The 27,154-nt window shown below is 37.4% G+C and overlaps 1 pseudogene across 1 annotated transcript in view; it reads left to right on the forward strand.

Moving 5' to 3' along the window:
* The window catches only part of LOC306879772 (palladin-like), an 84,740-nt pseudogene that overhangs the window by 46,998 nt on the left and 10,588 nt on the right, over positions 1 to 27,154 (forward strand). The window contains exons 11-13 of the transcript XR_013785881.1: positions 21,335 to 21,953; positions 25,409 to 25,547; positions 26,608 to 26,709. The product of XR_013785881.1 is annotated as a palladin-like (transcript). The remainder of the gene's footprint in view (positions 1 to 21,334; positions 21,954 to 25,408; positions 25,548 to 26,607; positions 26,710 to 27,154) is intronic.

Raw genomic sequence — 27,154 nt, forward strand, 5'->3', positions numbered from 1 at the left:
AATGCTAGTGCAAGCGTTCACATTTTGCAGATAAACGCATTTGAAGTTTACAGTGTTTTTCAGGGAAAATGGAACAAAATGCTGATGACTCCTGCACTAGACAGATTTTCATCCAATCAAATGCTCTCTAAAATGAGACTGTCCCTCCCACTAACACCACCTGCTACTGCCTAATGGGTGAAAAAAACTTCCTCTATGAACTGACTTTCAGTTTGTACTGCATTCAGTGAAATCAAAGTACACTACCTTTCAAAATGTTGGGGTCAATAAATTAATATTTATTCAATAATGACACAATGAATTGATCAAAAGTGACAGTAAAGACATTTATAATGTTACAAAAGATTTATATTTCACAGAAATGCTGTTCTTTTGAACTTTTTCTGAAAAAATGTATCCCAGTTTCCACAAAAATATTAAGCAGTACAGCAGAGTTTTGATGATAATAAAAAATATTTCAACAAATCAGCATATTAGAATGATTTCTGAAGGATCATGTGACACTATGAAAATTCAGCTTTACCATCACAGAAATGAATTACATTTGAAAATATATTAAAATATAAAACAGTTATTTTAAGTTATAATAAGATTTTACTATTATTATTATTATTATTTTAGAATAAATGCAGCTTTGGTGAGTAGAAGAGACTTCTTTCAAAAACATTAAAAATCTTACTGAACCCAAACTTTTTAAATGGTGGTGTACTGTACAGTATGTAAGTATGCATGTGTTTATTATGAATACAATCTACCATAATGCCATTGTTATGTGACCTATGACGTTAGGATGTGTTGCTGTTCTCTGCCGTTTTCAAATGTGATGACTCCTGTTCTGTGGTCTCATGGGATAGTATAATGTCCATCAGATGCAGAGTATGTCATCTGGGTATTTCTTCATGAACACTGCATATTCAGACATATTATCTATTTGACGTGAAGCTTTCGGCATATTATATAATATGAAAGTAGCCATATTTTTATTATACCCTACCAGTATCAAACTAGGGTATAATCTAAAGGGGTAAAGTTTACCAGTGTTTCTGTGGTGATGTACAGTACAACCCCCAGCTGCCTGCGTATGTCAGTAGGTGATTTAATGGGAAAGCCCCACTTAGGAACAAATGCATTCCGTCCCTTTATCACCATGTCAGAGGCCGGGCATTGCTGCGTGCCATAAATCACTGGGTGATGTGTGTGGTATGTGTGTTTGCATATGTGTTAGCAGTTGTGCTATGACTCCAGACGGATTTCAGAGGGATCATTTGCTTTAGTACTGGATGTATCTGATACTACACTATCATTTATCATCACTTGTAGTGATATTTTCTGTGTCAGCACTGATCTGACTGTGGATTTAGGTGTACTGTTCAATGCCTGAAGGTAGTTGGCTGTAGATTACTCACTAGGTGAAATTTGTCTCTAACTAGAACTGTTACAGTTTTTAAAGACAGCATCCTTAAGTTTAGGGTCAAGATAAGGTTAAGTACACTGCCCAAGTGCACAACATTAACATGCAGGGCAAGCCAGTACCTACATGCCTGCGATTAGTTACAGTGACCCTCCAAGATGTATTAGTTCTAAGAGCTCCAGACTTTGACAACAATCGACAGGAAAAGATCCATATGCGAGTTTGTCAGATTTCATCTCGTTAAAGTGTGCGCTGGTGTTTCCTGAAGGCAGCAGCAAACAGTGTGAGCCTTGATGTTTGATTTGCGAACAAATGACTCTTATGAACAGATTCTTTTTAATGAATCAGTGCAAAAGTTTCACAAAACAGCCTCTGCCTGCAGTAGCCCCTCACTGCAGAACAAAGATCCAGGGGGCGGGGTTGGATCCACATCTAGGGGGTGGAGATGGTAGGTTTAGGGATCAGGGGGTGGAGACGGGTAGGTTCAGGTATATGTAATGTGGGAGGAGTTGGATCTAGATCCAACCACGCCCCCTGGATCTTGTGTTCTGCATCTCTCTGCCTGGGTACAGACTGCATTTTTTTGATAAAAAGAAGAAAAAAAAAAGATCTGTAGTATGCACACAACAGCAACCATGGTACTTCAGACAGTTGTGTAGTGAGAAGAACAGTGATCTAATGACTTTGAAAATCATGCACTGTGTACCTGGTATTAGTGATTTGAATTAGACTCACTTAGTGAATTGTTCAGAACTGCTGCTCAGTTCACAACTAAACAACAAGTCAATTTTTTAGTTTTTTCTGATTCAGATTAATCTGGCTGAAACGGTCACTCTGATGAAATGTGAATTTGAGTGAAATAAGTATGAACAAATATATTTATTAAGCATTTATAAAATGTGAGTTAAAAATGTCTCAATATTCGGACTTGTAATCAAAAGGTTGTGGGTTCGAGTCTCGGGCCGGCAGGGATTGTAGGTGGGGGGAGTGAATGTACAGCGCTCTCTCCACCCTCAATATCACGACTGAGGTGCCCTTGAGCAAGGCACCGAACCCCCAACTGTTCCCCGGGTGCCGCAGCATAAATGGCTGCCCACTGCTCCGGGTGTGTGTTCACGGTGTGTGTGTGTTCACTGCTGTGTGTGTGCACTTTGGATGGGTTAAATGCAGAGCACGAATTCCGAGTATGGGTCACCATACTTGGCCGTATATCACTTCACTTTCACTTTTTTCACTTTCATTTAAGAACACATAAACCCTTTACAAAAGAGAACTTTAATGCGACAACATTTAACATTTTAATCAAAAGATTTTGTCTATAGCAAAGTAAACAAGAATTGTTATATGAGCTTTAATTCAAAGCTCATATAACTCATAATCTGCAATCTCATCCTTTGATCGCAGATTCATAAACATGTGAATTGCAGCAACATAAAAGCAAAAGTGTCTAAGAGGGAGGGACTCTTTGTTGACTCTAGGCAGAGTCAGTCTCAGATATATAAATGTAGTTTAGCTATGTAATCTTGTCTGGATTATGCGTGGCATTGAAATTTGAGTGTGTGAATGTGACATTAGGCTCTTGTGGTTACATGCCTTTACATAGGCCTACTTATCTGTTTGAAAAAACTATTCAAGCTGTTTGTCTCGGTGGTTATTGACTGATTTTCGTTTGATTCAGATGCCTTGCCTTCTTTACAACCCTGGAAAAGTAGCATGTGTGTGTGTTTAGTGGGTGGATGTTGGGAAGAACGAGAAAAAAAAACTATTGTGTGCATTCTAGTTAGTGTATACATAATAAATCATGTAAATGGAAAACTTTGCATTGTATACATGCTTTACCGGGAATACAGGGCCACATTCAGTACTTGTGGTTTTATCTGTGACTTTTCTCCATACATTTCCCCATTCGTTCTGTGATTCCAGATCAAATGAGCAAGCAGACGATCTCTCAAATGAAAGGTAAAACAAAGAATAGGTTAATGCAACCTGAGTGTGAATAACGAATATGTGCGTGGGTTTGACGGGCATGTGATAGCTATGAAAGGAAAATTGTTTCTGGTCATGGATGAGGTCCAAGTTGAGGTTTAAATGGCATGCCGTTTGGCAAAACACTGTCTTTGCTTGAGCTTTTGCAAATTATTGCCATAAAAAGCTGCTTCCCCAAAAGATTTTCCACTGTAAGATCACAAATCAACCGCTAGAAACAACACAGACCCTCCTCCACCATCGAAAAACACACCACCCCACTGCTTTCTACCCAGAACTAGTCACTTCACCTTGTCATTTGGTTGTAAAAACAGGAATTTCATAATTGGACAATTACCCAGGGGTCATTTCTGCATGCTGTGTGGCAGGTTATCGTCCCTCTGCATCCTCCAGGTACAACCAGACCTGAACCCTGCCTTCTGACCCTCCAATCCCGTTTACACATTCCAGCTGATTTCCTTTGGATATTCCCATAACTCGCTGTTCACATCAGTGCTTTTAATAAAATGATGAAGTGGGAATTTAAGGTCATATTGTAGCTGCTGACATTTATCTTTTACAGGTCCCCTGTGATCTGAATTCTCCTTTAGTTCAACTTTATTTCAGTGTTACGGTGATTTATCAATTACATCTGTGATTATGTTGTTTACTGAAAAGCAATTAGAGAATGAGTGGAAAGTATGAGTTTACAGCTCCGATCATGTTCTTTTGGTAAACTAGTATGGTGATAAACTCCACCTGGTCTCATGTTTCAGCAACGGGCCTTTGTTTTGATACGATGCATGTCATATAAAATAAAATTAATCTGTTGCTGCCTACTAAGTCTTTATTTTGGAACAATTGCTTGCTTGCAAATGTTTTTCTTTTTTCTGCCTTTCCTCCCTTCATACTATATCTTGTCTTGAACATTTTACCCAAAAATGAAAGGTTTTTCATAGTTTCCTCACCCTCATGTCGTTCCAAACTGACTTAATTTCTTCCGTCCAACACAAAAGGTAAATTTTTGAAACATATTCTTTTCACTCTTTTCTATATAATGAAAATGAATGAGGACTAGAGTCAAGCTCCAAACTGACAAAAAAAGGCATCATGAAAGTATAATAAAATATGACTTGTCCACTATATTATGAGTCTTATGAAGTCATATTACAATTTTGTGTGATGAACAGTCCAAAAAATGTTTTTTACTTACTGAAAATGAATGAAGTAACAATGTTTTATTCACAAAGAGATAATAATTTAGTAACAAATTGGAAGGATACAGATTTCAAGGTCAGTTCACTGATTCGGTTATTGTGAAGAATGTTTTAAATTCAGTCCGTTCGTTAAGTTATTGTATGATTTTTGAAGACTTATAATATAGCACACAAGTTGAATGTTCTTGAAACTGGAAAGCTCCAGTCCACATTTGTTGGAATTGCATACAGACAAAAAATATATATATATATATTGTGTTCCACAGAAGAAACAAAGTCAAACAGGTTTAGAACAACATGAGGTGAGTATATGATGAGAGAATTTTCATTTTGGGTGAACCATTCTTTCATTTTCATAATTTGAAGATTTGAAGAGATCTCCTACTAAAAAGTGAACTTTCACCCAAATTTAACCATTTTAAGACACATTCAGTGCCAAACTAAATGCAAGACTCACAGAAAGAAACCAACTCAGCTGACATTCATAAAACTTATTTGAACTTCTTTATGTTGGTGGGGCATTTGTGCGTGCTTGTTCATTGTTCTAACCAAGTGTTGAGTGAAAATCCTTTATCGTTTAACACTTTTGCACTGTGCAGTTTGATTAACATGTTCAAATCTTTTCACACTTGATCCCTTGTTCGCTCTCCATGCCTCTGATGCTACACCCTGTGGCGATACACGCCATACAGGAAACTGCCTAGTGTGTTTTGGCAGACTTTGGTGACAGCAGGAGGGCCCTTGTGATATAGACAGGGCCCAATGTCCTTCAGCACAGGAAAGGGCAGAGAGATAGACAGAAACAGAGGAAGGTGTGAACAAACAGGGTGTTTGGTGGGCGTCAACCTGCAGTCAACCCAGAGGAAAGGCTTTGTGGGTCAATTTTGAGGCAAATATGGCATATAAAAATTAAGCTTATAATGAAGGCACATTACTCAATTTGTGACATTTATCTGAACAACTAAATCCCTGTTACAGCCGAGGTTTTATTTTCAGAGGAGCATCTGTGTAAGCAAAAGATGGTTATGTGCACTGATTTACGAGCTTGGTGGGCTGAAATCACAGGGGTTTTATGAGAACATGTTTCACAGTGTGTAAAGTCCATACCACACTGAAATGATAACACCTGGAGCTTGTAAAGAGACACAGAGAGAGAAAGTGAGAAGACTGTCTGTGTTATGCTCTAGGGCTAGTGCTGTCACGTATGTACATTTTCAGTATGTATTTTTGTGTGTATGATGAATTAAAGATACTCAGCAGGTGGTGTCTGATATCTGCTGAACAGGTTGATGAATGTGTGTGCTGTCATAGTGAGACATTTCACAAAGCCCCTTTGAATTAAAGCTGGAGTATAATATATTTGTGCTGTAGGTTTGAGTGAGTGTGAGAGTTTTTTTCAGTGGATCAAATTAATGTTAATTCTTCCTTCGTGAGAACACAGGATATGTTTTTGTAAATGTACTGTCTGTTTGGTTTTGGATTCTTTTCTTGGCATCAGCGTAGTAGTGGTTATGTGATACCACCACTCACAATATCTGAAGCAAGCACCTAAAGTGTTCTGATACCAGGCTGGCAAAGACTATACTAGGCATGATAAGATATGACTGAAGAAAAAAGTTGGTTAATGTGCAATAAATTACATTTTAAAATAACAGTTTTGAATTAATATGATTCAAATTGCAATAATATTTCATAAAATTGCTGTTTTATGCTGCATACTGGGGTTTTTTTTCAAATAAAAATGTAAAAATCTTACCCACCCTAAATATTTGAATTGTAGTGTATCATTTTTTTTTTACTAATTATTTGTTTAATTATTACTTTTATAAAATTACCCCTGAATTTAATAGTCAGTGATCACCATGAAATACAGTACCTTATATACTACTTAATATACGATACTTTTTGTGGAAATTGCTTTCTACAACCAGTCAATTTAAATATTTGCAAAAATATTCAGACGCACGTATTTGTAGTTTAAATCAGCACAATGCTTTTGCTATACACAATCACTATAAATAATAACTCCTTTGCTCCAGCTATGGGGTGGTTTTGAGATTTGAGAAATGTAAGATATGTTACGTCATGTTACTCTCATGAGATTTGAGATCAAATATCTGTGACGGTGAATAATTTTTTGTTAACTTTATTTTCTGAATTAGTGTTTTAGAGACGAATGAAGGGTGAGGTGAGGGGTACAGCAGACCCTTTTACATTCTTCCAGGAAGTAAATGGTGTCTACTTCTGTCAGAGCCACACAGACAGACAATAATCCCTCCCTTCCCGTGACAAAAGGGCCAGCCTGTGATGTATAAAAGCACCATATTGGCTCAGAGGTCATGACCTGATGAGCCAGAATTCCACACCCTACTTCATCAGATGTCTGTGAGCCAGACAGACGCAGAATGTCTCCTAGGAAGTCTCTTTGATGTAAATGATCGAATTAATTAACTCCTTATTCATTATGTGTTTATATTTAAACGATTACTCACCGAAACTGTGAGGATTTTTGTTTATTCTGGTTTAGTGGATCGGCATGATGGCAAAAGTAAATGAGAGTAAGAGAGACAGAGATAAAGAGCGAGACAGAGAGAATAACGAATGAGAAAGGAAGTCTTTAATTCTGGCTGAAGTGCTTGTATTGCTGTCTTCATGCCGACTGCATTGCTGCCATACCGCACCGCCTGCCACAAACCTCCATGAGCCGCAGTAGGGTTGTTGTCATGGACACTAGAGGCAACTGCAGCAAACTGAGGGCTGTTCTCAAACAATCTGGCCACATTTCAGTGAGCTCTCTTATTCTTGACCGCAACCACACCAGCTTTCTCTCAAACGAATGGGCTTTTTTAGTTTCAGATGTCGTGCTTGATTTTACAGTGCTGATGTGGTTATTGCGGTAGTGTGTCTGTTTTATTCTGATCGGTTTAGTTCCAGTGAAGGAGGTCTAACAGCTTGAAAAACCTAACTCAGCTTCCCATTCATCTCAATAACGGTTGCTCTGTATTTCACCATTTCAGTCAGGTTCTCTAGTCAGTTTCTCAATTCAAATTGTCATGGTAGTGAACACAGATAAAGCTAAGGTTACGGTGTACTGCTAAAACCATACTGTTATGCCCAGCATTACGGTTAAATCCGCTGTGCACTGGTCAGCCGGTTGCATTTCTGGCGTGTGACTCAGCACTGTTTCTCAAAGCTGGTTTGTTTATGAGGTGTTGCTCGCAAAGACCCAAATGGTGTATTAACAATCATTTTCTTGCACAGGCGTTGCGTGTGGTTTAGAAGCACATCCAAAAGAAAACAAGCATATAGAGATGCTTTCTACAGGAAAATTCAATTTAAATGCTAGAGAAAATGGTTTATTGCGTACAATTTTGTTGAGCGGCACAGCTGCCCGAACATTTTCCTATCATTCTTGCACCTCTGCAGATAAAATGCACAAATAGGTTTTTCTTGGACTTGCGAGCCTCATTTTTAAAAATTAACCCAGAGTTTCCACTATGGACTGTGACTTTTAGTTTGTGTTTATTTATATATGATGCAACTGAGGTTCATAAAAATACTGTAGAAAAATACTTGCTAATTGCTAATTAGCAAGGTCGGTAATTGGTAAGTAGCCTGAAAGTAGGTACAATACTGTTCAAAAGTTTGAGGTCGTAAGATTTTTTAATGTTTCAGAAAGAAGTCTCTTATGCTCATTAAGGCTGCATTTATTTGATCAAAAATACAGTAAAAACTGTAATATTATTAATGTATTATTTTATTAATATATTTAAAGTATAATTTATTCTTGTGATGATTGAGCAAAGCTGAATTTTCAGCATCGTTATTCCAGTCTTCAGTGTCACACGATTCTTCAGAAATCATTCTAATATGCTGATTTGGTACTCAATAAATATTTCTTATTGGTATTGATGTTGAAAACAGTTGTACTACATAATATTTTTGTGGAAACCATTTTACTGATTTTTTTCAGAATACTTTGATGAATAAAACGTTAAGAAAAGCAGCATTTATTGGAAAAGTAAATCTTTTGTAACATTATGAACGTCTTTAGTGTCACTTTTGATCAATTTAATACATCCTTTCAAAACAAAAGTGTTCATTTCTGGCCTGAAAGTAGGGACTGCTGATGCTTATATGTGGTTATAATATAAAATACACATTTTAATAACCCCAGCATGAAAAAAGGCTAACAAATTTATCACAGTGAACTTGCATAGTAAAAACATTAGCTTTGTTTTTGACCAATTCAGCCAGTTTACTTTAGAATGATTGAGCAGCACAGTGTGACCAAGAAGTCCAGAGTGAAGACAAACACTACTGACTATGCAGTCCTTATAAGGAGATGGAGGGGGGTGGCTGGGGGATTGGAGGCTCGGCGCTGTATTGGATAGTCGTGTTAAAGTGACCCAGTGGGAATAGAGCAGCTTTCCAAATATGGAAGAGAGAGTCCAGAACAGGCCATCTCAATAAAAAAATATTTTACTGGAAGGCTGGAGAAAAAAAGAAGCAAAAGTGGTTTAAGAGTAGAAAAATTAGTCATTTAGAAATTAGGAAATTTTTCAGATGCTGGTTTGGAAATACAGAGAGAGAGATCACATTCACAGATAAAAAGGACCATATTTATAGATGTTTGATGTAAAACAGAATAGATTTAGTTAGGAATAGTTCACCCAAAAAAGAAAATCCATTCACTCACCCTCATGTCATTACAAAACTGTATGAACCCAATGACTTATTGCAGAACCCAAAAGACGTTATTTTCATTTTTGGATAAACTGTTCCTTGTTTGAGAATGGGGTGATGTTGTAATGAGAGAGCGTAGCACTTGTGTGTTGACAGGATGGAAAGTTAGAGTCTTAACCGATGGTCTGGTCAAGAGCTTAAAGGTCTTGGACAGCGGACAGAGATGTTTTACATATTAGACATATAGATAGTGTTTGGGAGAGAGAGACACAAACTATCTATGACACATTCTCACAGTCTCTGGTACTCTGGGAATTAAATTCAAAACTATTTACTGGCTGTTATGAGTCATTCCTGAGAATTAGCATGAGTGCTAAACAGACAGATCCTCTCTGCCAGCCGTAGGAGCGGGTCATGGGGGCGACTCATCTGCACCCCGACACAAGCACACACTCGGGCCAAGAGAGGAACATAGAAGAATACAGAGCACTACTTAAAATAAACATTACACATCCAGAGAGAAATGATAACTGCACCCATACTCCCATTGGTCTAAACTAAGTTAGAATGCGTTCACACATACACAAATAACACAGCAGAACACAATTGTCAAGAACAGAAAATGAACTGTGGGGATAAACAGTTCCAGGACATTTTATCTACTGCAGATGTAGAAATTATCCAAGAATTGTCAGTAATCTGTGTCTACGGTGAAATATATACAGATTTATCTGAATAAACGGTCTTAGATTAAAACAATCTTTTGAAATTCCAACAGAATGAATGACTGATGGGAGAAAGTAAGCCTTGATGATGATCAAAGATTAAAAAACAACAACAATAATTACAAGGTTTAGACAGTGTTTGTGTTCTTTACTCTAACTTTGTTTAATTTGAAGTGTATAACAAAAATAACGTGAAATTATGAAATATTTACTTTTCGTCTTCCAATTGTGTGCGTGTTCAGTTTACATGCTTTAGAGGATATTTTTAAAACAAACTCATATCATTTCCAAGAGTGAGATGTTATCTAAGGTTTAGATTTGAAGGTTTAAACAAGCTCGTGGATTAGGAGGGATGTAAGTGGCTTAAATTTAGCTCTTTCTGGATGTTTTATATTAAACAATCTGGATTTATTTTATTATAATGTGCTGCATTTTGGCATAAAATAGTTTGTTTAGTTTTTTATAGCTGGTTTTGTAAAAAAAAACTTGTCTGTCTGTAAGCCTACCAATTAAAATAAAAAACACCCCCTCCTAAAGTGACTGTAGAACCTCTGTGGATAAAAATATCAAAGATTAAAGGACATAAAAATACATTTTGTCTAGTTTATGATTTGATTTGGTTTCGCTTTTATTTCTTATATAACATCCACACAATTTTATTTTAGTTTACATTTGTTTTCAATTTTATTTGTCCTTATTTTCCAAAAATATGTATTATTTGTTTGCAATTTTGATTAACATCTCTTCACACAGAAACTCCCCATCATTTGCTTGTGTTGTCAAATGTTAAATAACTGTAAAACATGTCCTAGCTCAAATAATATATTTAAAAAAAATAAAAAGAATATTATACACATTATTCATTTTTTTTTTTTTTTTTTTACATTTTATAGCCGAGCTTAAATAAATTTAAGCAATGGGACTTTTATTGTGTAAGTTCTTGAGGTGACACGCTGACTGCCGTCAGTGAGTCAGAGCAGAGCGCTGCAGCGCGTGCCTGCGCGTCAATATAAAGACAAGAGCCGCTGAGTGAGCGCTGCAGTCCTCACACACCTGTAAGGAATTACCTACCAGCGACGGGAATAACTTTAACAAGGTGAAAAATGATACAAACGTTTCTTCTATATTTAGAGTAGCCTAACTTTCGTGGCTGAATGTAGGTAATTTAATGAATAAGTAACTTTTTTCTGTTCATTGATGCAAAATCAGATATATGTGAGAGAACATGTAACCATTTAACACTTAATGGTTCGTTATGGAGTTTTTTTTCTGTTTATGTATTTAGTTTATTCTGTTTATATAGACTTTTTTTGTATTTTTTATATTTAGGGCAGAATGTTTTACTTGCAACAGAATTTAATTGGGAAAAGTTATGCATCAAAGTTGACAACAACAGAAAAGAATAAAGAGAGAAAGAGAACAATCTAATCTCCTGATGTGATGTGCATATACAGTAGCCTATATGAGAGTAAAAAATAGAGGATGTAGGCTATATCTGATAGGATAGTGAAGACAAAATACAATTAGAGTTTCAAGACTAAAAAACATTAAACGAGGTACAGAAAACAATTCAGAAATGCTCTGCTCTGTGAAGATACTACTAGTCAGCACAGTTTTGCACAGGGCTTTGGCAAGAAAAGTAGGTTATTCAAACGCAAAGCCTCCAAAAGCTGGAAAAGATGTTATGTTAGTGGCTTTGTCTTTTGCACTTGCGTTGCAAGTTTAAATGGTTGAATGTTTAGCACTTTAATGTATGTACGGGTGGGCACTTCACTCAAGTCAGCAGTAACGCCAATAATTGATGGTTTGCTTAGTGGAGTTTTGGTTCATAAAGTCCATTGTACTAACAGTTTTATTTCCAGCAGAGACTGGTTTGGGCACTACCTCTTTCCGTTGCTCAGTGTGCCTTATTTCGGGCTTATTTCTCTTCTGATCGTTCCCCTCCCGTCTCTCTCTCTCTCTTTCCCTGCTGGTAATCCCATTTGATGGTGATAGGTGATGTCTTTTCGGCCAATCCGGAGAGGAATTTCTTCAGTTCACATTCCTACAATCCAGACATATACACACTTTGTGCGAGAAGGCGAGCAAGAGGGTTGCAATGGGACTATGTGAAAAGAAAACAGTCTGGTTCTGTTTTACGTGCTGTGCATGCAATTAGAGAGAAACAGATGGGGGAGGGTCTGAGAGAGAGATGGTGAAAGCAAAAGAGAATAATGGACTGTGCAGGTCAAGACTTTGCGACTAAAGATAAATGGAGTGGAAGAGAATGAAACGACAGTGAATGGGGCTGAAAATGAAGCACTTGTACTGTAACTGCCATGACTGAAGGTTTCATTCATGCTTTTTAAAATAGTTTTTCAAACACACCTCTGATTAAATGGGCAGGAAACAAATATCTGTCTGTTTAAAAGTTTCAGTATGCACAATATATTGCTTATAGTTTGTTGGTTGTGGTTTCTTTATAAAGAATGTATTTTCTTGATAATGAATATGTATTTGTTTTTTAGTAAAACATGTATATATGTGTATCACTGTAAAAAAAGAAAGTTGAGCCAACTTAATTTTAAGGCAACCATCTTCAGCAGATTTTTGAGTTCTCTCAACTTTTTGTAGGAGATTCTCAACTTTTTATTGTATAAACTTAAAACAACAAGTTGAGAAAATTCTGCTGAAGCTGGTTGCCTTAATTTTAAGTTGGCTCAAACGTTTTTTTTTTTTTTTGCAGTGATGTACATGTATAATAAACTACGAGAGATCAAAAGTTGGGGATGAGCAAGATATATATTTTTAAAAGATATACATTTTATTTATACTTTTGCGCGAGGATGCATTTAATTGATCAAAATGAAAAGTTGAAGAAAAAAACATTTATAATGTTACAAAAACTTATTTTTAACAAATGCTGTTCTTTTTTTCTATTCATCAAAGAATCCTGAAAAAAAAGTATCACATTTTTGTGAAAATATTAAGAAGTAAAACGGATTTCTGTATTGATAGTAATAATAAAGACCATGTGACACTAGACTAGAGTAATGGCTGCTGAAAATTAAGCTTTGCCATCACAGAAATGAGTTACATTTTAAGACATATCAAAATAGACAACAGCTGTTTCAAATTGTAATAATGTTTCACAATTTCCTGTTTTTACTGTATGTTTGATCAGATAAATGCAGCCTTAGTTAGCATTATAAACGTCTTTCAAAAACATCTTACAGACCCCAAATCTTTGACCGGTAGTGTATAGTATATATTACCCTGCCGTCATCTTCAAATCACTTAATCTTTAAAAATACTAATAGTTGAATAACAATGTTAAAAGTAAACTGTGTGATGCCTAAATTTCCTTGTAGCATGTAAAATGAAATGTTTTTAATCATTAAGGCAATAATCTTGCAAACTTTGGCAAATCCAGTGATTATTTCCTCAAAAGCATTTATTGTATCTGCTCATTATCTTGTAAACATGACTTTGTTTCAGGCGGACTGACAAAAAAACCCAGATTAGAGCTTGCCAGTTTGAGAAAGTGCTTTCCAGTTTTGTACATTTTAGATCAAAGAACAGACTGTGGGTGGACAGGAGGGATGGAGACAGAGTTGAAAGGATGGAGAGCTGACAGACAAAGTCTGAGATTTGGAGAATGCAAGAAGGTGAAATTATAGAATAGGAAAAAGAGAAGAGGAGGAAAGAGAACGCATGAAAGTGAGAGTGTGGGAGCTGGAGAAGAGAAAGAGCCTTTTTCATTTTGGCCTTACGTCTTTATGGAAAGTTGGACATTTCCTCTAGGAGTCTGGTAGGGAGTGTAGAGTGTGTAGAGCCGCATTGTGAGATCAGATCTGGGTCAAACTGCTCCTAAAGCAGGAGCACGCTCAACCAATTCCAGTGTAATCTGAGAGGGCTTGAAAACTTTCATTTCCAGACCTTGTGTGTGCATGTGCATATGCATCTGCGGCCCACTTTATGTACTCTGTTGACCTCTAGAAAGCTAAGGACCAAAATTACTGTAGGAGATTTTTGAAAGTTTTGTTTACTGTAACATGGCAAGAATCCAGATGATTTTATGTACATTAGTGGCTAGAGAATGCGTGTCCGGTTTGGTTGTGTGAGTGACAGCACTGCTATTACGTTCAGATATAATGGAAGGATCAGATGCAGTCTCCTGCTCTCTCAGTCTGTGTGCTGTTTGATGAATAGACCGTTTCAAAGGGTGTTTTTGTGTGTGTGCGTGCGTTTGCAGGGAATAAAAGAGACACTAGTCCGATACTGCAACTGGCAGAGATACTTTTTCTGGCTGACACATGAGACTTGTTGCAATCTAAGAACTGAAATCTGGGGTATTGTAGGGCTGGACTGTAAATTGCAGTTAAAAAAGGACAAGATCTGTTGCTGTTTGAATAGCTAGCGTGACGGTATATAGGGTGTATTTGGATCACAGTGAAGTTGAACTATAAAAGAAGCTGAAGTCACTTAGTCGACAGGGTTTGGTTATAATTCAGATGTTAATGTGCATTTAAAGAGTGAAAGTTTGAAATGTTGAGTCACATTTGGCTATAGTCTGACAAATAAATGTTGAGTGAGGAACATACCATGCAAACACAGGCCCAATTTCTTTAAAGCATTCAGGTTTTTTTGAAAGAAAGGTCTCTTATGCTTACAAAGCTGCGTTTATTTGATCAAAAATACAGTAAAAACTAAAATATTTGGTGATCAAGAAACATTCTTATTATCAATGTTGAAAGATGTGATGCCTAATATTCAGGATTATTTTGATGAATAGAAAGTTCAAAAGAAAAGCATTTATTTGAAACAAATCTTTTTGTAATGTTTTTTTTTTTTTTGGTTGTCGTCACCTTTGATCAATTTAATTCATCCTTGCTGAATAAAAGTGTTTCTTTCTTTAAAAAAAAAAAAACCTTACTGACCCCAAGTTTATGAAAAGTAGTGTAATCTTTCTACTTTTGTTAAAATACAGATAGGCCTAGTTGTTTTTGTTTCAAACTACACAGATTTTCTTATTCAAAAATGACAATGGGAGGATATTTCAGGCCCCGTCCACACGAAGACGCGTTTCGCTGTATACGCATACATTTTTTACCGTATAAGCGTTTCGTCCACAGGAATCCGGCGTTTTCAAAGAGTGAAACCGATAATTTTTTAAACCGGGTCCCAGGGTGGATAAATTTGAAAACGCCGTTTTCGTGTGGACGGCGAATCCGTATATTTTCTGAAACGATGACGTCATCAGCCCACGTCTCGCCCCTAATCAGACACCGCTACGTCACATAACAGCAACAACAACAATGTCAGACTACGTGCCTATGTTCGTGCTGCAGAACCTACTGAGCTCATTAACTTTATTAAAGCAAAATCTTCTGCTTTGCATTTTAGTTTATATTCAGCGCGCAAGGTTTACGCACATGGTCCAAGTCTTCTGTTTTTTTGTGTATCTCTGTGGCAGAATTACAGCGCCACATATTGGTCTGGCATGTGTACTACATCGTTTTCAGTCGGTTTCAGTGATTCCGTGTGTACGCAGATATTTCCTGAGACGACTCCGTGTTTACGGAATTTGAGGCAAAAAAAAAGATTGGATAAGGAGAAATCTGGCTTCGTGTGGACATAGCCTCAGTCTGTGCATCTCAGACGTTCATCCATCCATCCTGCAGCTGTCTCATTGACTGCCAGATTGCTAAATTACCATGTAGTCAGACAGTCTATGAATCACTTATTTCTTCAGGCACTGACATGGAATCAATCACCTCAATCAATCGTATTTCAACATTAAATCAGTTGGTGAATCTAGAACTTATCATCCAGGGGCATGATGATGCAGTGGTGATGACATGACGGGTGTGGTTACAGTTGGATCCAGGTGTGCTGCTCTGCATTGTGTAGTTGTGTGTGTTCGCATGTTTTTCTGTAATGTCTTGGTCTCTTCCCAGATGTTTCTTGATCTCAGTTTGTGTACACTATTGGATAAACACATTTCAGTTCCAGAACATTGTCACTTCTTCGTTGAAGGCTTTGTTACTATAGTAGCAGAAAACATTTGTGTTTGTTCTGGCGTCTTGAAGTCAGCTGTTTTAGGATAAATCTTCTTTTAATTGACAGGACCATCCACTTTTATAGTCTAATACAATTTAATACAGAATGAAGTTTATAAACTTGTTTTGCTCATTACTATTCCATATTTTCTGTTCGCTTGTCTTGCGCGCAGACACATGCACACACACAATGCAGGACATGCTCTGTAAACACACAGTCTTCTGATTGCTAACTATTTAAACTCAACAACCTCCTTTTTCCTGTGATAGCAGCTGGTTAAATCCACTCATGCGCACAGCCAAAACAAAGATGCTTAACCTGACTGCAAGACACACATTATTACCATAAAATCGCTCTTGTATTATTCTTCAATGCATATTTAACATACTTTTGATGAATGTAAACACCTGAAAATCTATTTACAGGACTTTTTTTTTTCTTGCATCAATCTTCAGCAGTAATTTTAAACAATGTGTAGAGAAGTACATATTAAATACTCCGTAGATATTCCAGTAGGACAGTGCATGGAGATGAAAGAGTAAAAAAAAAAAGCGCGAATACACACTGACTTTATTCTGTTTAGCGAGACTAACTAACACCAGCCCGTGTCTTATGCAGTGATTTTAAAAGTCTGGATAGAAGCTGACTGGTGGTCTAATTAAACCATAATCTGCACTGACCGTTATTTTGTAAAGGGCAAACCTAAAGTGGTAAACACAACTTTATGAGGTTTTTTCACTGTTTTATAGGGGCACAAATGCCACTGACAAATGTCACCACTTCAAAGCTAATGAGCACGTCTGACCTCATGTCACGATTGTGTTTTAATGGTACAACAAATTGTGTTTAATGCAGTGTGAACATCAGCTCTGGGTTTTAAATTATGGTGTGGAGGAGAGAAAGAAAGACTAGCTCAACAGCTTCCTGTCATGTCTGCATATGATTCAAATACAATGCAACAGGCTTCAGAAGATCAGAACTGAAAAATATGTGCACTCTTATGCGGATGCTTTTTATGACTTGTATGAAGTGGATTCTGAAGAAAAGAACAAAGGCATTTTAATAGAATGGGCAATAAGCTTGTTTTTTTATGCTTAATTTAAATATTGCATGTTTTTTTTGTTTTTGTTTTTTTCATGCATTCTGGTATTAGGATCTGTCATTTTAGAAAGCCCTCCCTGCTATTATTTTACTTTTTGTATTTACTTGTTTTAGTTTATTTAATTTAAATTATATCAAGGTTAATTAAATTATATTTTTAAAAATAACCAAGTTTTGACCGTTTCTGTGTGATGTCTGAACCGTTTTCTGATTCAAAACAGACAACTTTGCCGATTGTGTGCGTGTGTTTTATGCAAGGTCAAGTGCTTCTCTGGGGTTCCCGTAAAACAGTAGGAGCTAGATTTGTGTAAGTGCATTTTATAGACCTGTAGCTAAATTAGACTGGAATGTGTGTAAGTGCAGGAATATGCGAGTGTGTTTTGTGTCTGCTGAGGGGTCTGCTTCATCTCCCCTAGTAACAAACCTTGTAATTTGGCAGAAAATTGAGTGGGTTACTTCATGCAACCTTTGACAGAAGGCTGTGATTATTTAAGCAGTGCTGTGTGCTATCATAATATGGACGCAGAGCCATATGCACCTCTCTCCCATTAGTATCTCTAAATCACTCGAACTGTGACAGAACTGACCCGGAGTACAGCAGACTCAGCTGAGGAAGGGCTGTAGACTTGAAAACACAACTGGGGATGTGGTTGGAGCCGTGGTCATGTGAGCGATGTGAGTTTGAGTCACAATTGATCCCATTCCTGTCTAAATATCTTGCGGAGATCTGCCATAATTTATTTATATTGTTGGAGAACCAACAGTAGCTTTCCAAGTCAAACTAACCTTTTGAAAAATTAGTTATCTACACTTTACAGTATAAAAAATATGTGATTTGAGGTTTACCATTATACTTGAACAGATAACTTTAAGATGCATACTACAAAAAAAAATTAATGCATAAAAAAAATCTGCTAAATAATTTAGTTAACTAATGAATTCAATATATTAAAAAAAATGACCCAATCGTTTTTGAATTGGTTATTTTACATGAAACAAAACATGGTTGACTGATTGATGGAAATGAAGATTGTGATGTCGTGTTTTTCACCACTATTTTGTTCAAGTGCCATGTTACTGGAAAAATCAGAACTAATGTTACGCTTTGCTTCCTGCTTATTTGAACTCATCACTTCAGTAAATATTCAAGAAATGCACTGCAGAGTGTTGAATCTGTATCCGTATACTGGTGTCTGAGATTTCTCTAATGTATGAACATGATTTTAAGCAGGAAGGTACCGTAGCATTTTCTATTTGCAGACTCCGTGCCTTTTAAGGCAATCTGATTGTCAGCACCGGTTGACCTTCCTTCATCAACCCAGGTTTACTGGTCAGGAATTCCAGAAATGCAAAAGGAAAAAATAATGGGAGAAACCTGCAAGAACTATTTTTAGAAAATGGCTGCCTGTGATTGAACTTGATGATATTCCTTGAATGCTAGAAACTATTAAGTGGGATAGTCGGAGCGATATTTCTGGAGGGGCTCATAACGCCAGACCTCCACCGGCCGTTAACCAGCATCTTTCACTTAGGGGGGAGGAGGAAAAGAGAAAAGCAAAAGGATGGAGAAAAAGACAGATTAGACTTGCAATTCTTGTTCTTTCTATTGTTAAAAAGTGAGGGAATAAAGAGGGAGACATTATTGTGGAGTTTTAAAAAGGGATGGAGAGAAAGCAAGACCCAAAGACAAGAAGGTAGAGAAGTAAGAGTCTAGCCGCTGGTGCTTCGGACTCATAACCGAGCCAAAAAAGGAATGAAAGCAAAGCAGCACAGGCGGTTGAGTCCAAGAGCCTTTCACCAGCTGCCAAAGTATTCCTGTAAAAGTGCTCTTTTGATGGATACTTGAACATACGGACAGGGAAAAAAGGGAAAAGGCAAGGTTTTAGGTGGTCATTTATGCCTTTTAATGTGGACCATTTGTGCTGCCAAAACAAAGTTACATAATTGAATCTCTTCTTTTCTTCAATGAATCCTTTTATTTGATAAACTTGCACTCTAGGTTTTAGGTTAAGACTTGGCAAAGTATTACCAACACCAACTGAATACTCCTTCTCTTTTTCTTGACCCAAACTCTGAGGATTTATCAGTTGGCTGGAGGGAGGGCTTCCACCTCCATTACACAAAAAAATGGAGAGAAGGAGGGAAAACACAGTGACTCATTAGTCAACATCTGGAAATAATTAGATTAAATGGAGTTTGGAGTGTGGCTGGCCTACCACTCTGATCCCCTTGTGAAAAACACGCATCGAAATTCCGCCTTTAATTCAAGTTTTGGGTTTCTTTACAGAGTGACTAGCAGAAAAATGTTGAATGCGCCTATAGGAGACCAATGATAAAATTTCAATGAAAAGCATCTGGACTTGGTTATCAGTTCGTTTAAGGTTATCCGTTTGTTGAGGCTCACAGAAGGTGTCTAGAAGTTGCCAAAAAATAAGGCAGCGGGAGAGTGGGGCTGAGTCTACAGAAGAAGAGCGACAAATTGCCTTTTGAACAAAACATGTCTTCCAGGGACACAAGAATTCAGATGATGGAAAACTATGACTGTAGGCAGCAAATATCTCATGTTTAGCACAGAAAAGGACAATGTGGACGTCAGTGTTATTGCGTATAAAGGTGAACAATGAGGCCAAACACTGGACAGATAACGCTCAATCATCAGCCCACACCCATATTCTCACGACACATCGCTGAGATCTCAATCTCATCCTTTTCCATGCTGTTTACATGCTGTTGACATTGTAGTTTAAACTTTACCCAAGACAGCATATCACTGGCTTTTCAGTGGGCTGTCGTTTCCTTCCCAGAACATCCCAGCACAAATACACACAGATATGCATAAATGCACAAACGATTAGGCATGAAATCTTCTGCCCATATGCAGCTGTACAGACAAACTTGTATGTGCATATCCTTTATAGTTACACACACTACACCACTGCAGGCTCTTGAGTTAATTTCCTCCTATGTAATGGGCCATCTATTCTGTGAGAATGATACACTGACCCCAGGGCATTTGAGCAAGAAATGAGCACGAAATTTCTTTCTTTACTTTTTTTTTTATTGGGTCCAGACTTTTGACTGGTACTGTATGTACATGTTAATCAAACTTTATCTAAGGTCATCTCTTTATTGTTTGATGAAGATATTGTTGTTTTTTTTGTTTTATTTTTTCAGTAAATGAACAAGTGTTTTTTTTTTTTTTTTTTTTTTTTTTTTTCCCTAGCTGGGTATGGGCAGGATTTTCCCCTCCCATTTGATCAATATTGACATATGGTCATGTTATTAATATATAATAATATGATAATGTATTGCATTGTTGCTTTAAATATTTTATATATATATATATATATATATGTTACTTGAAACTGAAATTATGGCAAAGTGTTATGTTAGGGCAGGAATGTAATCAGCAGAATTTAGAAGACAGCCACATCGGAGATACTTAAAAAAAAAAAAAAGCTTTTTAACTTTGAATACAAACTTCTCTGCTTTTACTTTTGTAGCTATTTTGCTAATCAGCTCCCGACGCGATGTCATTCATTGTTATTTAACTGCATGGTTAAACATGAATTAAATTGTATTTGCATTTGTTTTTACATATTTATTTATTTGTATATTTAACTACATTTTAAAACCTCAATTAAATCAAATTAAACCAACTGCTCCAGGTTGGTCATTTAGCTCACGCAACCTGATAGACCATGTTGGATCAGAAACAAACCAGCTATCAAAGCATCTTAAGATGGTGAAGCTGGTTTTTGAAACATGGTCATTAGTTGGTTGACCAGCCAAACCAGCTATCATGTTTGAAAATCTATGCTTTCATAAAAAAGGTTACTACAAAATAAAAAATATAAAGGACACAAATGTCCATAAAACCCACGTTTTAATATGCAGATTTAGATTTATCATATGGTGAGCATCTTTTTTTTTCTGTCATGGGTTTTGGCAGGAATGCTGTATTGAGTAATCAGGACCGGAACTATCAGTTTTATAATTGTGTACACCGTTATATTTAGCCAGGTTTAGTGGCAGCAAACATTAACTGAACTAATGTCAACATCTTCAGATAATGTTTGTCAGGTTGTGCAATTATAGCTAGACAGATGCATTATCTGACTTTTGCAGTAAAATGTGTATAGTTAGTGATGCTAAACACTCCATTTGTTTAATTTTCTTCCTTGCAGAAACGCAGCACAACTGAAGCAACTTCAAGATCAGATCCTTCTCGAGCAGCAACAGCAGTTTCCCCCTCCTCAGGAAGTCCCGCCTCCGTCTCCGCCTCTCCCACCTCCTCCCTCCTTCCAGGAGCTGGAGAGTAGCACCATGCAGACAAGCACCTTCAACTACGCCCGGCCCAAGCAGTTCATCGCTGCTCAGAGTCCCACAACAAGCGGGGGACCGATCGGATACAGCACGCAGTCCTCGACCTCCTCGAGCTCCAGTCCGCTGTCCCCCACAACGTCCCACAAACCCTTCAGCCGTGTCACCATTCCGCTCTTCCAGCAGCAGCCGTCACTGTCCAAGGGAAGCAGCGTGGAGTCTCCCAGCTCGCCTTCTTTCCCGCCACCCCCCTCCTCCCTTTCTCAGCTCCAGCACTCTATCTTCTCCTGCTGGCTTGCCACAAGACTTCCCTCCTCCACCGCCTCCTCCACCTGTCACGTCGAGCCCCACTCGCTCCGACACCTCCTCGCCCTTCACGTCCACTCCCCATTCACCAGCTGGGTTTCTGGTGTCGGTGCTTCCGGCCACACCACTTCCACCACCAGTGAATGCATTGGGGCTGCCCAAGGGTAATGGCACAGTGTGAGTATCCACAATCATCTGTTTGAAACGCATCCCAAATGCCTCTTGAAGGTGTGCAGTCATCTGCTTAAGTCAAGTCTGATATGTCACACATTATAGTTTCTGAGTCCAAATGCTGTATCAGATGCCAAAAGCAAACAACAGACAGAAACAAGTGGTACTACCTAAAAATCTCAGATGGCCAGGCAATGATCCATCTTTTATGAATCATTAAAATATTTGAATCTGGAAATATTTGAACATGAGCCTAGTAGCTAATTGAAAGCTCAATTGAGTAGCGCCAAGGACCCAGAAATTCTATTCTTTGCGTCACGACTTTTCTATACTATATAAAGACAAAGCGCTTCATCATGAGCTACAGTAGAACACTATCATGGGCATATAGAGTGAACACATGGGCTGATGAGAAATTTGGAGTGCAGCTCCTGCTTTCCAGCTGCATGGAAGACATGTACTGTATGCATTCTTACATGGCATGTTTATGGAGACACTAGGATCAATGGGAACTGAAGAACCTTGAGGGTAAGGACTGTGTATTATAGAGATTTCCTCTCTCATTCTCAAGCCTACAGAAATGTAAAGCACATGGGTTTAGTTGAGAATTAGTGTTTTTAAAGGGATAACCAAACAAATAATAATCTGCTCACTCTCATATTTAAAACCTGTATGACATTCTTTATTCTGTTGAACACAAAAGGAGATTTTTTTTTATTTTTTTTTTACAGAATAGCCAAAATGCTAGGAGACGACCAGTGACCATTAAGCTCCAAAAACCTCACAATGCACCAGATAAATATGGGAGAGACCATTTTGAGACTCTCTTTTAAGGACTTGTATGTTCCCCTCAAAGTTATCGAATGGTTTCTACTTGTATTTATTTATTGTCATTTTGGAGCTTGACAGACCAGTATTGTTATTGTAACTAAAAATATATATTTTTTTTTTAATCACTAATTGAAATAAAGCTGAACTAAAAATAGTTACCTTTTGTAATTAAAAAATTTGTAGTATAAGCATTAAAATGACTAAAACTGAAATAAAATCAAAAGCACATAGCACAACAAAATTAAATTTAAAACCCAATGTATAAAAGCAAATCCAAAATATTAATAAATACTATAAGAGATTATAAATAATATTAAAATAGCACAGGGACAACCTCTGGTGTGTCATTCAAGATGTGGTGGGTAAACAATGACAAAATGTTTATTAAGCTGTTTATTTGAAAGGTATTTAATCTGTTACATCTCACAATGGCCCTCTCTCCTTCATATAAACGTACTCAACCATATTCTAAAACTGCAAGTGATGCAAATACAAGCTGATCAAGAGTTTTTCCAGAGACTGATTTGATGTTGCTTATGATTTATGATTAGGATCTTCAGTGAAGATGGTCTTTCTGGTAGAACTCGAGTTTAAAACACTCATCCACAATTTTTGTCTTCAAAGCTGCTGCTCCTATCATCCACTTCTTCATCTCCGTTTTCTCCATTATCTTCCATTAGTTCATTCCTCTCTCTCTCTTCCTGGCATTCCAGAGCCAGAGGGGGAAAGATAAGAGACTGCTGTGGAATTTTAAAACGCACACAAACAGATAACAAAATTTATTCTTGCTTCCCAGTGTAGATGCGAAAAATGTTCCACAATATTCTCGTCAATGCCAAATTATAATACAATTGCAGTGTATTATAAAAGCTGTGCTTCTGTTCATTTGTGTATAGGTGCATCTCAATAAATTAGAATGTCGTGAAAGTTAATTTTTTCTTGTAAGTTATTTCAAAAAGTTAAACTTTCATATATTTTAGATTCATTACATGCAAAGTAAAACATTTCAAAAGTTTTTTTTGTTTTAATTTTGATAAGAGCTTACAGCTCATGAAAGTCAAAAATCAGTATCTCAAAATATTAGAATATTTACATCTGCGTTTCAATTAATGACCATCCCTACAGTATAAATTCCAGGTATCTCTTGTTCTTTGAAACCACAATAATAGAGAAGACTGCTGACTTGGCAATGATCCAGAAGACGAACATTGACGCCCTCCACAAAGAGGGTAAGTCACAGAGGGTCATTACTGAAAGGTGTGGCTGTTTACAGAGTGCTGTATCAAAGCATATTAAATGCAAAGTTGACTGGAAGGAAGAATTTGGGTAGGAAAAGGTGCACAAGCAACAGGGATGAACGCAAGCTTGAGAATACTGTCAAAGCTGATTCAAACACTTGTGAGAGCTTCACAAAGAGTGGACTGAAGCTGGAGTCAGTGCATCAAGAGTCACCACGCTCAGACGTCTTCAGGAAAAGGGCCACCAAGCCACTTCTGAACCAGAGACAACGTCAGAAGCGTCTTACCTGTGCTGTTTAGAAAAAGAATTGGACTGTTGCTCAGAGATCCAAAGTCCTCTTTTCAGATGAAAGTAAATGTTGCATTTCATTTGGATATCAAGGTCCCAGAGTCTGGAGGAAGAGTGGAGAGGCACAGAATCCATGTTGCTTGAAGTCCAGTGTGAAGTTTCCACAGTCAGTGACGATTTGGGCTGCCATGTCATCTGCTGGTGTTGGTCCACTGTGTTTTCTGAAGTCCACAGTCAACACAGCCATCTACCAGGAAATTTTATGCTTCCTTCTGACAAGCTTTATGGAGATGCTGATTTGATTTTCCAGCAGGACTTGGCACCTGCCCACACTGCCAAAGGTACCAAAAGCTGGTTCAATGACCATGGTGTTACTGTGCTTGATTGGCCAGCAAACTCACCTGACCTGAACCCCATAGAGAATCTATGGGGTATTGTCAAGAGGAAGATGAGAGACACCAGACCCAACAATGCAGATGACCTGAAGGCCGCTATCAAAGCAACCTGGGCTTCCATTACACCTGAGCAGTGCCACAGGCTGATTGCCTCCATGCCACGCCGCATTGAGGCAGTAATTAAAGCAAAATACCCTACCAAGTATTGAGTACATGTACAGTAAATGAACATACTTTCCAGAAGGCCAACAATTCACTAAAAATGTTGTTTTTTTTTTTTTTTATTGGTCTTATGAAGTATTCTAATTTGTTGAGATAGTGAATTGGTGGGTTTTTGTTAATTGTGAGCCTAAATCATCACAATTAAAAGAACCGAAGACTTAAAACTACTTCAGTCTGTGTGCATTGAATTTATTTAATACACGAGTTTCACAATTTGAGTTGAATTACTGAAATAAATGAACTTTTCCACGACATTCTAATTTATTGAGATGCACCTGTATGTGTGTTAATATAGCCATCTGGAAGGGTTTTATGGACCGGGAAATATAACTCTGTAGCAACAGTTTACCACTCATTTTCTGTGTTAAGGAAGTCAACAGCTACATATTATGTACTTAGTAAAATGCTTAGTCTACTCTCAGTTGCTTAAGTTTTTTTTTTTTTTTTTTTTTTTTTTTTTTCCATTTTCTGATCGTGTTTTAACAGGGCTTTGCCACGTAAGACTACACCCCGCACACCACGCATCATCTCTGATTCAGACATCCAGGGCTCCAAAAATGCCGTCATACAAGACCTGGAGAGAAAACTACGCTTCAAAGAGGAGAGACTCAGCAATGGACAGCAGGTATGTGTGTGAGAGGTCTTATGTTTGCATTACTAAAGAATTACAGGACATCATTAATAGTACTACCATACTAGCCTTATAGCGTTACCATCTTGAATATAATGTAGTCTATCCAATAACATGCAGTCATTTGAGTATATTTGGTCATTCATTTTCTTTTAAAGGCATAGTTCACCCCCCCCCCCCCCCCCCCCCCAAAGAAAAGTCATAACTCACCCTCATGTTGTTCTAAAATGCACATGACTGATTTCTGTGGAGTAAAAACAAAAGAAAAAGAAAACCGTTCTGTATCATACAATGGAAGTAAATGGGAGCCAATGTAATTTTAGAACTTAATATTTTTATTTTTGATTATTTATAATATTTAATCGCATCCAAAATAAGTTTGTTTACATAACATATATTTGTGTTTCTTAAATATATACACGTATGCGTGTAGATACTCAAGATTTTTTTTTTTTTTTTTCTCACACACATTATTATTATTATACAGAGTATAACCAGCAGTGAAATGTAGGTACATATACATATACACAGTACATGCACATATTTTGTAAACACAAACTTTTATTTTGGATGCAATTAATCTTTTTGACAGTACTTTAAATAAACATAAAATTAGTCCATCCCATTCAAGTCATAAGATGAGGGAATAGACTCACAAGAACCAGTGACACTTGATGTTAAATATCATGCCAAGTTCAAATATGTGCAAGTGTAAATTGGGTGGAATGTTCAGCTGAGTATAATTGAATTTTTATTTATTTTCAGTATTCACCGTGACTTTTCATTCTTACAAAATACAGCTAATAAATGGAGAAAATTACCTTCCACCAGCTCCTCCAACTGAAATGGTCAATCACTATAGGAACCCTAAAATCAACCCACAATGCATAGCAAAACCCACCACATGTTTAGCATGAATAATAGCTTTGAATTCACTAGTACAGGCCACCAAATAATCGCAATGCTTTCGTGTGCGTGCGCGCGTGTGTGTGTGTGTGTGTGTGTTCTCACACACTAACCCAGGCTCTGACAGATTAATCCTGCTTGCTTTCAGAGGTTAACCTATGAGGAGAAGATGGCTCGCAGACTGCTGGGTGCTGACAATGCTGCCACAGTGTTTAACACACAGCAGGTGGAGGAGGAGCCAGTCACACAGGTATAAACACAACACACAAACCCACCTACACAACGTCCCCATTGTGTCACAGTAAACAAAGCAGTTGTATGTAATTGGCTGTTTTTTTTTAAACATGGGTAATAGACTAAATGCATCCATTACAAATCGGTCCACACACTTTTTCCAATGACTACCAGTGTACGGCAAGGCTGTTGGATGTAGTTTGTGGTTTGCCTGCGAGCCTGTAAATGCATCTTAATTCGGCTAATAGTAGCGAGCTCCCGCATGTGCGTGCACATATGCATTGGGTACATTGTAAAGTGACGTCATTTTGGCAAGGAGAGCATGTCAGCGAGGCGTTTTGGAGGTGTGTGATCAGGTAAGTTCATAAAAGCAGGATTAGCAGCCCAACACAAACACACATTGACAGTAATGTGTGTGATTGTGCACTTTTGTGCAATAGGTGTGTAATCTACGCAGGATG

Source organism: Barbus barbus (genome assembly GCF_936440315.1).
Source record: "Barbus barbus genome assembly, chromosome: 14".
NCBI classification, from domain to species: domain Eukaryota; kingdom Metazoa; phylum Chordata; class Actinopteri; order Cypriniformes; family Cyprinidae; genus Barbus; species Barbus barbus.